General features: G+C 37.7%; 1 protein-coding gene across 2 annotated transcripts in view; it reads left to right on the top strand.

Moving 5' to 3' along the window:
- Window positions 1-493: 493 nt before the first annotated feature.
- LOC131972106 (oxysterol-binding protein-related protein 2-like) overlaps window positions 494-9,346 on the top strand; it is a 26,717-nt gene continuing 17,864 nt past the window's right edge. Inside the window, exon 1 of one of the 2 annotated variants that reach the window (XM_059333867.1) lies at window positions 494-579. The gene's annotated coding sequence lies outside the window, so the exon portion shown is untranslated. Of the gene's footprint in view, window positions 580-7,796; window positions 7,902-9,346 lie in introns of those variants that run through there. The other variant, XM_059333868.1, reaches the window with a different exon arrangement.

Genomic DNA, 9,346 nt, shown 5'->3' with positions numbered 1-9,346 from the left:
TATTAATGATGCATTCTCTTGTAGTCAAAAAGTTTATAGTTTGTTGAGGTTGAGTTGATTTGAGCTAATTAAACAGATAATATTGGGTAGTTTAACACATATTCCATACAGAACACACAGGAAATTTACTGCATATTTAGAAATTTCCCTTTGAATTGCAGCGCAGTAGAAGTATAAAGTAGCATACAGTTCTCCTAAATTCAGTTGGCTTCTTGATTAAATGCACTTAGTTGGATTCCACCACTGATTATAATAAAGCAATATGACAAGACACTACGTTGTAATTTATTTAACTATGGTTAGAATAAGATAGAATAAGAGAATAAGAGAATCAAAACATTTCATGTACTGCATATTGGCTCATATTAACAATTATTTTCTGCCGGCCATTCAACATGTATTCCTATTGGTTAAGCGTTCCTTGCATTACATCTGATTGGCTGCGGACCACGCCTGTCATCTTTCCAACCCCGCCCCGACTGCCAGCGACTTCCGCTTCTGTGTCAATCCAAGGCTACACTAAATTCCTGCTCGCATCTCTGGACGTGTCAAAACACTCACTCTGCACACACCGCCGAGGTAAGACAACAGTGTTACTGCTCTATCTACCGTCTTATGTTGTGTTGTTAATTCCGCAAACTTAGCTTTGTATTTTTGTACAAGAAAGGTTGCTAACTTTGCTAGTTAGCCACCTTTTTTTGTAGCCCGCCCGCTAACGTTAAAAGCTAGCTGTCAAAAAGCTCCCTGACGTCCTGTCAGAGTTGGAGCTGTCAGCTTGGTGTGTGTCATTAAGAACGAGCAGTACACCATATGCTTATCTCATTACCCTGTTTTTATTTACAATTGTTGGCTGAAGTTAATAAAGTACCGTGTTTTATTCTAGACCAACTGCTAGACTGTATCTGCTAATGTTAGCAAGCAAACAGTTCACGGTAGCATAGCATTTGGGATGGGTTTCCTCGGTACTTCTGTAGCGATTTGGACGTCGTTTAGTTGACAGTGAAGATTTCCTTAACAACAGACAGCCTCACAGTTGTGTGTCATCAGGTTCTAGATGTATTATCAACCAGTAGTAGTAAGTTACTGTATTTGGTATGATAGAGAGACTGTCAGTGAAATTTTCCCAAGGTGCAATGTGAGAGATGACACATAAAGCCATAAAAATGGGTACTCCCAATATCATATAATTACCAATGCTGGTATTTAATTAATGTAATGTGTATTAAGTATTGTGCATTTAAAATAGCACTTTATATTTACTGTGCAATCCGGCAATCTGCAATATAATTACGCACCTAACACTTTAAAACTTCAGCACTCTGCACTTTAATCAGCCATTTGATATCTAAATTTAGCGTTTAACACTAGTGAAATACGTATGGTCCCCTGACCCTTGGCCTCTATGTTCCATGATCCACTGTACTTTTCATTGTTCTTGCTTTTCTTTTTCTTTTCTGTTCTATTGTGTTTTCAAGGACACGTTTTCTCTCTCGGTAATTACTCCCCCTGCTCATTCTGGCCATGAAGGCCAACTGTTCTACTTGTTGTTACCGTTGTTTTATTGATTTTATTGTCTTATGGTATTGACATCAACCTGCCAAAGGGACTAAAGATGGAAATTAGCCATTGGCTATAATCTTGCAATATGTATTGTCCCTGTTTTAAATAAATAAACTCAAACTAAAACAGAAAAGGATTTCAGGTTGGATGAAACAGAATGTGTAACAATCCCAAGATTCCTTTGTGTAAAAGAAGAATTTTTAAAGGGTCAGGAGCAGGACTTATCTCAGTAAGGTTAAAGCCTCCTATCGCATCTAACTGCCTCAGCAAACAGTGGGAATGTCCCCCTGCCTGTTTGGCTCCATCACCATGTAGATTCAACTCACAGGAGAGACTAAACAAAGCTTTGGCTCTAATGGTAGTGTACTGGAGGTCATTGACATGGGATTTGCACTGACACAGCAGGCTCTCTCTGGTAGACATATCCCTCAGATTGTATTACTGTATCAACTGGCATGTGATGGTTATGATACTGGGATCAAGTGGCTATACAAACACAGTATGCTCAGATATGATCTGTTGTTAAGTACATAGAAAATATTTTGACTGCCACTTAGTAACCTTGCATTACAATAACAAACAACAAACAGACATATTTTTTGTACTGGCATAAGGAACTGATAATGAGTTATTGATACACTTTATTCTGTCAACATTAACAGGACACCGATACTAAAGCTGAGCTACAAACTTTATTCTTCATATATTTTCACATTTATTATAAAAACACAGATCATTTGTATCATAACAAGTTATTATCTAAGCAGCTGATTGACTGAAATGTAATTATGTAGGTCACTGGTAAGAAAAATTACATTTTGGTAGCTTTTATTTATTTTTGGTATTTTTTGTATTTTTTTTTTTTTTGCCAAATTGGGTATTGATGAATTAAAAAAAATGAAAAAGGGTAGTTGAAGAGCTAGATAGAATACATACGATTTCTATTAAAAATAAGTATAAAATAATTATGTATTATATTGCCTAATAAAACATTTTTTATATGTAATATAACTCAGAAATTTAATAAGTTCTAATGATGGATTTTATTTTTCTCCTGTCCTGTGTTTAAAAAAAAAATCTAATTAGAAATCACAGAATGATCCTGAAGGCAGACACCTGCCGATTTTATTGCTAAATTACAGGAGACTCATTCCCTGTAGAGTTTCAGCTGTTGTCATTTTGTTATTTGTCTTCCTCCCAAAGGTGCCTTAATTACCTCCTTAGTTGGTTGCTATGGTGACGGTCTCCATTAGAAAGGAAAGCATCATATTGTACCAGCGGACGTGCTTCCACCCTGCAGAACAGCAGAGTGAAGCAGGAGAGATGAGAGAATCCCGTGTTTGTTGATTTAGTGTTTCTGTGAACACCTTTTCAATTATGCAATATGTCTGTTTGAGTTATTTGGTCACATTTAAGTGAACGGGAAGTGGATTTTGCAAGGCATGTCCTAAACACCAGGTTTCAACACAGCTGAGAGGGATATTGCAGTGCTAAAGAACCAGATCGAAACTTTTGAAATATTTTGGCAGCCAAGTTGTAGTTTTTGGAATTGAGGTGTAGTTTGTGGCCTTTCAGGAAGAATTACATGTTTACATTACCCACTTATGTGTGCTTTACTATCTGTTTGCTCTTGGTTGAATCATTAAAAATAAAGGTACTTACATTGGATCTTTAAAGCACTGGGCCTCACTTTGTTTTCGTGTATCTTATATCTGCAGTGCGTTGCCACATGGGAATAAGGCAAAGTTTGAGCTAACACCAATCCAGGCAACCATCCAGGCAACAGAGAAACAATACTGTATGTATAATTTATGATAGAGCAGGGTAATGGTTAGCCAATCAGGAGGCTGTCTGATACACAGCCATTGTATTGTTTTGCTCTGCTTTGTTTGGCTCACAGTCATAGGGAGTGCATCCTGGTCAACAGGGTCAAACTGAGAGAAGAATAATATCAGCGTACCGTCATTATTGGCCAATACTGGTGATACTAAGTGATATGTAATTATAGGTCCGTTATTACCAGTAATTTCCTGTATCCGTATTAACATATATTAGTCTTTTAACTCCATTATTTGTTTGCTTTGTGTTGTTTGTTTGCCATCTTTCCTGTTCTTGTTTACTGATAGTGAAGACAAGCTCAACAAACACTGAAGGGCTCTGTAATGTTTTCCTTTTTTAGTAATACACAAGATGACAAAGTATTTTGTGATCTGGTAAGTTGTACTGCTGCACAAACTGACAGAACGTAAACACAATTTGGTTTTGTAGGTGCACTATAAAATAAAAAAGTGTATCTCATCCAAACATACCTTTTAAATCCATCGCAACACAGTAATCATATATGGCAGCACCACCAGAATACACTTGAACAGTGTCAACCACAATGCTTGCCTTTGTGCGAGTGTTTTATTATTACCAAGTTAGGAGTGTCACAGCATTTGCTTTGAAGGGTGGACACATTAAAAAGAAGTTTCGAGGCAAGATGCTGAGCAGGCTTTCTATACCTGTGTGAAAGTCAGACTCCTCCTATCAGGTATTGCAGGAACGTGCTGACTCACACTCCATTGAATACTGGTTTGTGTATGTGTGTGCTCAGCATCCTGCTCAGAATGAGACAGTGTTTTGTTCCCAGAGGGTTTTACACTGAGTTCTAGCAGCAGGAACATAAGGAGGGCAGACTTACCAGGCAAGTCAGAGGCAGAGACACAAAGTAGCTTGGTGAACATTTGAGTTCTCAAGTAAAAGAAAATACTCTGTCAGGGATCTTTGCTTGGAAACCAGGTCTTGAACTGTTCTTGTAATTTGTTAATGATGGAGTTGACTCACATACAGACCTCTGAAATCTTGTTTTCAGGTGATCACTGTACTGTAGAAGCTATTTTCTTACCATCTTAGTCACTTTAGCTTGACTCATGCCACATAATTGTGTGGGCATTTATGTTAATTTTTCCTTCCTGGCTATTAATATTAATTCACCCATCCATATTTATTATGCTTATTAGAAAGGTTCTAGGGTACAGTGGTCTCTCTCACTGTCATGGGTGGACTTTTTTGATTAATGGGAAAAATGTGTCCTGTGTCTTTATTTCATTCCCTCACAGTCTCATCCTTTTGAAACAATAGATGCAAAGGAGTGACGGAAAACGACAAGATGAGATTTTCCACACAGTGAACTTAGTCCAGCTTGCAGGCAGTACTTGCCTCTCATAGGTAAAGGTGCAAGTGATAAAATTATAAATTAGAGAGCGTGATGACTGATGAGACTACAAACCCTGTGTGTGCTTTAAGCTACAGTATATCACAGTATATTTAGGTACAGAATATTGCAGTTGTACCTTTGTATTTCCTTTTTGCTGAGCAGTCATTAATGTAGCCGGCGGTGCAAGTCCTCCCTGTGCAGGCCATGATGACAAGATGTTGACGTTAGCACTTAAAATTGCTCCAGTCAGTGAATGTTCTTCGACAAGGTTAGTCTTGTGATTGAGGTCGAGTGAATTTGATTTCATACTTGCGGTTATACTCTAATAAAAAGTCGTTTGTGGGTTATTGACATTTAAACTCTCCCTTGGTAACGGTCTTGTGATATGTGCTTCCATTTCACTTCCCTAAGGCAGCACTGATTTTTCCGACTATAGGTAATGCACAGTAGTAGATAATGTTTAAAAGGAGCAGCTCAGCTGACATTCATTAAATATATCTGTTATGAAGTATGAACCAGTTGTTTGGTGTACTGCTTTTTAAGTTTTTCCTACATAGTGTTTCTGTGTCTTTGACATCAAATGACTCCAAAGCTTGGTTTAAATTTCCTTTTATTTCATTGTAATTTGATTTTTCGGCATTATTTGTTTGGTTTCACTGGAAAATAGTTATTCAGTCCTGCTGCACTCTGTATGACAAAAAACAGTGTTTGGCTGGTTTGTGAGTTCGGAGACAACCTTTTGTTACATTTAAATGTCACCAGGTCACAGATACAACATTGCAGAGTCATTTTGTACAAAATTTGCAACAGTGTTGTAATATGAGACAGAGGAGAGTGAGAAAAAAATATTTTTGTACACACAGCCCAATCCTGAAACTTTGAGCCTAGATTTTAGCAGCTGATATCAGCCTATCGCAGATGCATCAGTGATATATCTGTGAATTGGTGAATGTTTTAGATAAGCACCGTCATGAAACCTTTTTCTTTCATAATAAAAATGCAGGAAAATATAGTTATACTGGTCATATAAAAATGGTGGCATAATACCGTTTTTCAGGTGCAGGGCTACTTGACCCAAGACTAGGGTTGCACATCTCTCTGTGATTCGATTCGCATCTAGATACACAGGATACTATTCAAAAACGATATACTTTTATTACAGACCGATTCGCTTTGAATCAATACGGTGTGAGAATGATTCGATTTTATTTGATTCTACGGTTAATATTTGTTGTAGATATTTTGTAGTGTGTCACTCACAAGTTTTATATTTTATTTATCTTCTGATTCGCCATGGAGTTAAAAATCTGTTTTATTGTGGGTCTGAACAACAAAAAGACCACAAACATCTTTCTACATTTATAATAATGTAAAGAAAAATTGTTGTAGAAGCATTTTTTCTTCTCATGATCTGTTATTTCCCACATTCAGATTTATTATGGATACTATTAGAGTAAAAAAAAACAACAACCAAGAAACACTTTTACATTGTTTGTCATTTCCATTCAATCCCACGTGAGGCTGATCATTCCTGAATGTAGGTTTGATATGAGTGACATCATTTACATTTTCCCTTAATAATCTAACCTAATAAAACATTGGCCGGTGTTCAGCGGACACAATCATGTTTTGGGATATTAAATAATGAATTCATCACCAGGATCGTCTATATACAGATGCAAATATCAATTACAAAATAATATAATATAAAGACATTCCCCTTGTCCCTGAGCAGGACACAGTTCACAGTATAAATACAGAGTGTAGCTTGTTATTCATGTGCAGCTGTTTGTTAAACACAGAAAACACTTATTATTATTAGTGTATGTCTACAGCTGTTAAAGCCGACTGACAGCTGATCCAGCTTTGAGTCGCTGCCGCCGTCATTAGAAATGGACGTCGCTTCACGGTACGCTTCGGAGGGACGGACGTCTCATGTCTCTTAAATCGTTTCCTCTTTCTTCGCTTCACTTCCTTGTGTCTCTCCATGCATCCCCAGTGGGCGGGAGTAGTAGCGGTGGGACGCAACCATGTAGTTGCGCGTGAACCGTTTCATGGGCAGCTTCAGCTATCACGTTGTTTTAGAGACGCTGACGCAAACTGAGTGTGTGAAGCCGCCAACCGATTTCCAAGTCTTGCGATACACAATCAATTAATCTAGGAATTCATGGCCAATCTGTATTGAATATTTATGGTTACGAAGCAGCCTCGGCGTCTGAACTGCACTGCATCAGGATATCAACAAGTCACAGTGAAACCAACAAATTAAAGCTTTGCAGGTTTTTGTCATTATTGATCTTTTTGCTATTTGTCAAGCTGATTGAGAGGTCAGTCTAATGTTAATAACTTTTACAAGAAATCTTTGTCCCAATATTGATACTTTTCTTGCACTCTAGTTGGATATTTTTACGCTTGTTGTTGTAGTCACAAGGATTGTGTTTGGATTGTGTCAGTCCAACATGACAGACGCTCCTTGTTCCTGGGTCATCAAGAAAGTCCGACCTTGGGAATAGAAGCTGCAGTTGAAACACAGGGAAAAAAAATGCTTTTCAAAACCTTTAGGGTTCCCTGCTGTTTAAAAAAGAATATACAATAAATTGTCCTTTTCTGAGGAGCCACTGGTCTGGCCAGGCAAGATTCTGTTCAGATGAGACACAAACTAGTTAGTGAACTCCACCAATCCTACTTTTGTTTTCAGGCTATGTGGAATTAATTGCTTCCCTTTCCACATACTATGCTCTCAATTTACTCTGAAGTTTTTCTTTAGTTGCTGGTCACAATAAACCACTTGATATGCATTAGTTTCTTCTCTCAGTTTTCATTGTATTGTGTGCTTCAGTTTTTTGTGAAATTGACTTGTGGTATGTGTTTCACGGCCCTGCAGAGGTGTGTCACCTATTGAAGTAGGTGTGTGCAAAGAGAAAGAAAGAAGGGTGTGTGTGTGTGTGTGTGCTGTATCATTGCTCAGCACTGGGCTCCGTCTCGCATGGCAACAGCTCTCGTCTACTAATTTCTTTCTCGTCTCCGGGTCCTCTCCTCCCTTTGTCCCATGCAGCTTTGGATGTTTATGTCAGTCCACGGAGGACAGCAAGGACGTTGCTAGGCTAGTATCTGTATGCTGGATTTGTGAATGGTATTATAGGTAGGTCTGTCTTTAAGATTTTAAAATTGTTGGCAGTGAGTTGATTTCAATTTGCAAAAACTTGCATTAACAAGGCTTTGGTATTACCTGTTTGTTTTTAAGAGGGGAAATGAAAAATGAGGGCCCATGGGATCAATAGAATTTGGTTGATTGGAGGTTTTTAATAATAATTTGATTTTGTGTATTAAATTAAATGACTTTGGACAAATTGTTACTAGTATCTTGTATTGTCATTTTGACTCTCTTAATGAATGGTCTTGTGTTGGTTGAATTGGTTAAATATGATAGTGAACTTTACGCAACTCCTAAAATGTGGAAGTTAAACAAAGGGTTTGTTCATTGAGCATGACTGTTGTCTAACCTTTTTTCTTTTTTTTCTGGTTTGCTAATCTCTAAAATAGAGATATATTCATTTAATGGCCTAATGAGAAAGTTCTGACATAAACTAATACGAGTGCCTAACATAATTTAAGGCCTCATTTTTTTTTGTTATTGGCTAAAAAAAAGGTTTTATAAACATTCTTTTATTTGCACCTTAAATTAGTAAAAAGATGCTGACTATTTTTGTAAGTCAGCAGCAGACACGTGTTTCTGTGTATTTCTGTATATCCAATGGAATTACAGACGCCTTGGAGTGAGGTTACTTGAGATAAGATATTGTCCAAGTATGGAGGAGTGGGTTCGTGGTGTGTGTTATGGTGCCATGTCTGTCATGGTTACGTAACAGCTCCAAGCGTCTAGAACAGAAGTGAGCGACAATGATCTGAGAGCCTTTTTGCAGCCAATCGGAGATCTCTCTCTCTCTCTCTCTCTCTCTCTCTCTCTCTCTCTCTCTCTCTCTCTCTCTCATCTCTCTCTCTCTCTCTCTCTCTCTCTCTCTTCTCTCTCTCTCTCTCTCTCTCTCTCTCTCTCTCTCTCTCTCTCTCTCTCTCTCTCACTCTTCTCTCTCACTCTCTCTCTCTCTCTCTCTCTCTCTCTCTCATTAAAAATATAGTTGAAAATGCATCTAGTGCAAAATAGGTTTTAGTGTGGATAAATGTAAACTACTACACAACTGGCTTAAGAGGGATACTGAAGTATTTCATTTGATTTTGAATTGGAGTTGTCCTAGTGCTGCTATGGGATTCAAAGAAGATTTGTTCCACCAAAATGAGAGTAATTGAGATTAAGATCTTAGCCATGATTCATTCCCCTGATATGGCACGGATTCTCAGTTCCTGTTTTCAGTTCAAACATGCAAACCTAATTATTGAGGTATCTATGTCGAATGTGCCTCCTCGCGCTTCAGAAACATTTCACATAACAAAATGTCTTAAACGTCTCAGGTAAGTATAGCCTGGGGGTTGTAGTTCAACCAATAGTTGTCATACTTTTTCTTAACATAATCAAAAAAGGAATTTTCTTCTCATCTGTTTTCTGTTCATTTATTTGCATACCAATCCTAA

Source organism: Centropristis striata, chromosome 5 (genome assembly GCF_030273125.1).
Source record: "Centropristis striata isolate RG_2023a ecotype Rhode Island chromosome 5, C.striata_1.0, whole genome shotgun sequence".
NCBI classification, from domain to species: domain Eukaryota; kingdom Metazoa; phylum Chordata; class Actinopteri; order Perciformes; family Serranidae; genus Centropristis; species Centropristis striata.
The sequence above is the reverse complement of the archived record's forward strand: the minus strand, read 5'-3'. Positions and strand labels throughout refer to the sequence as shown.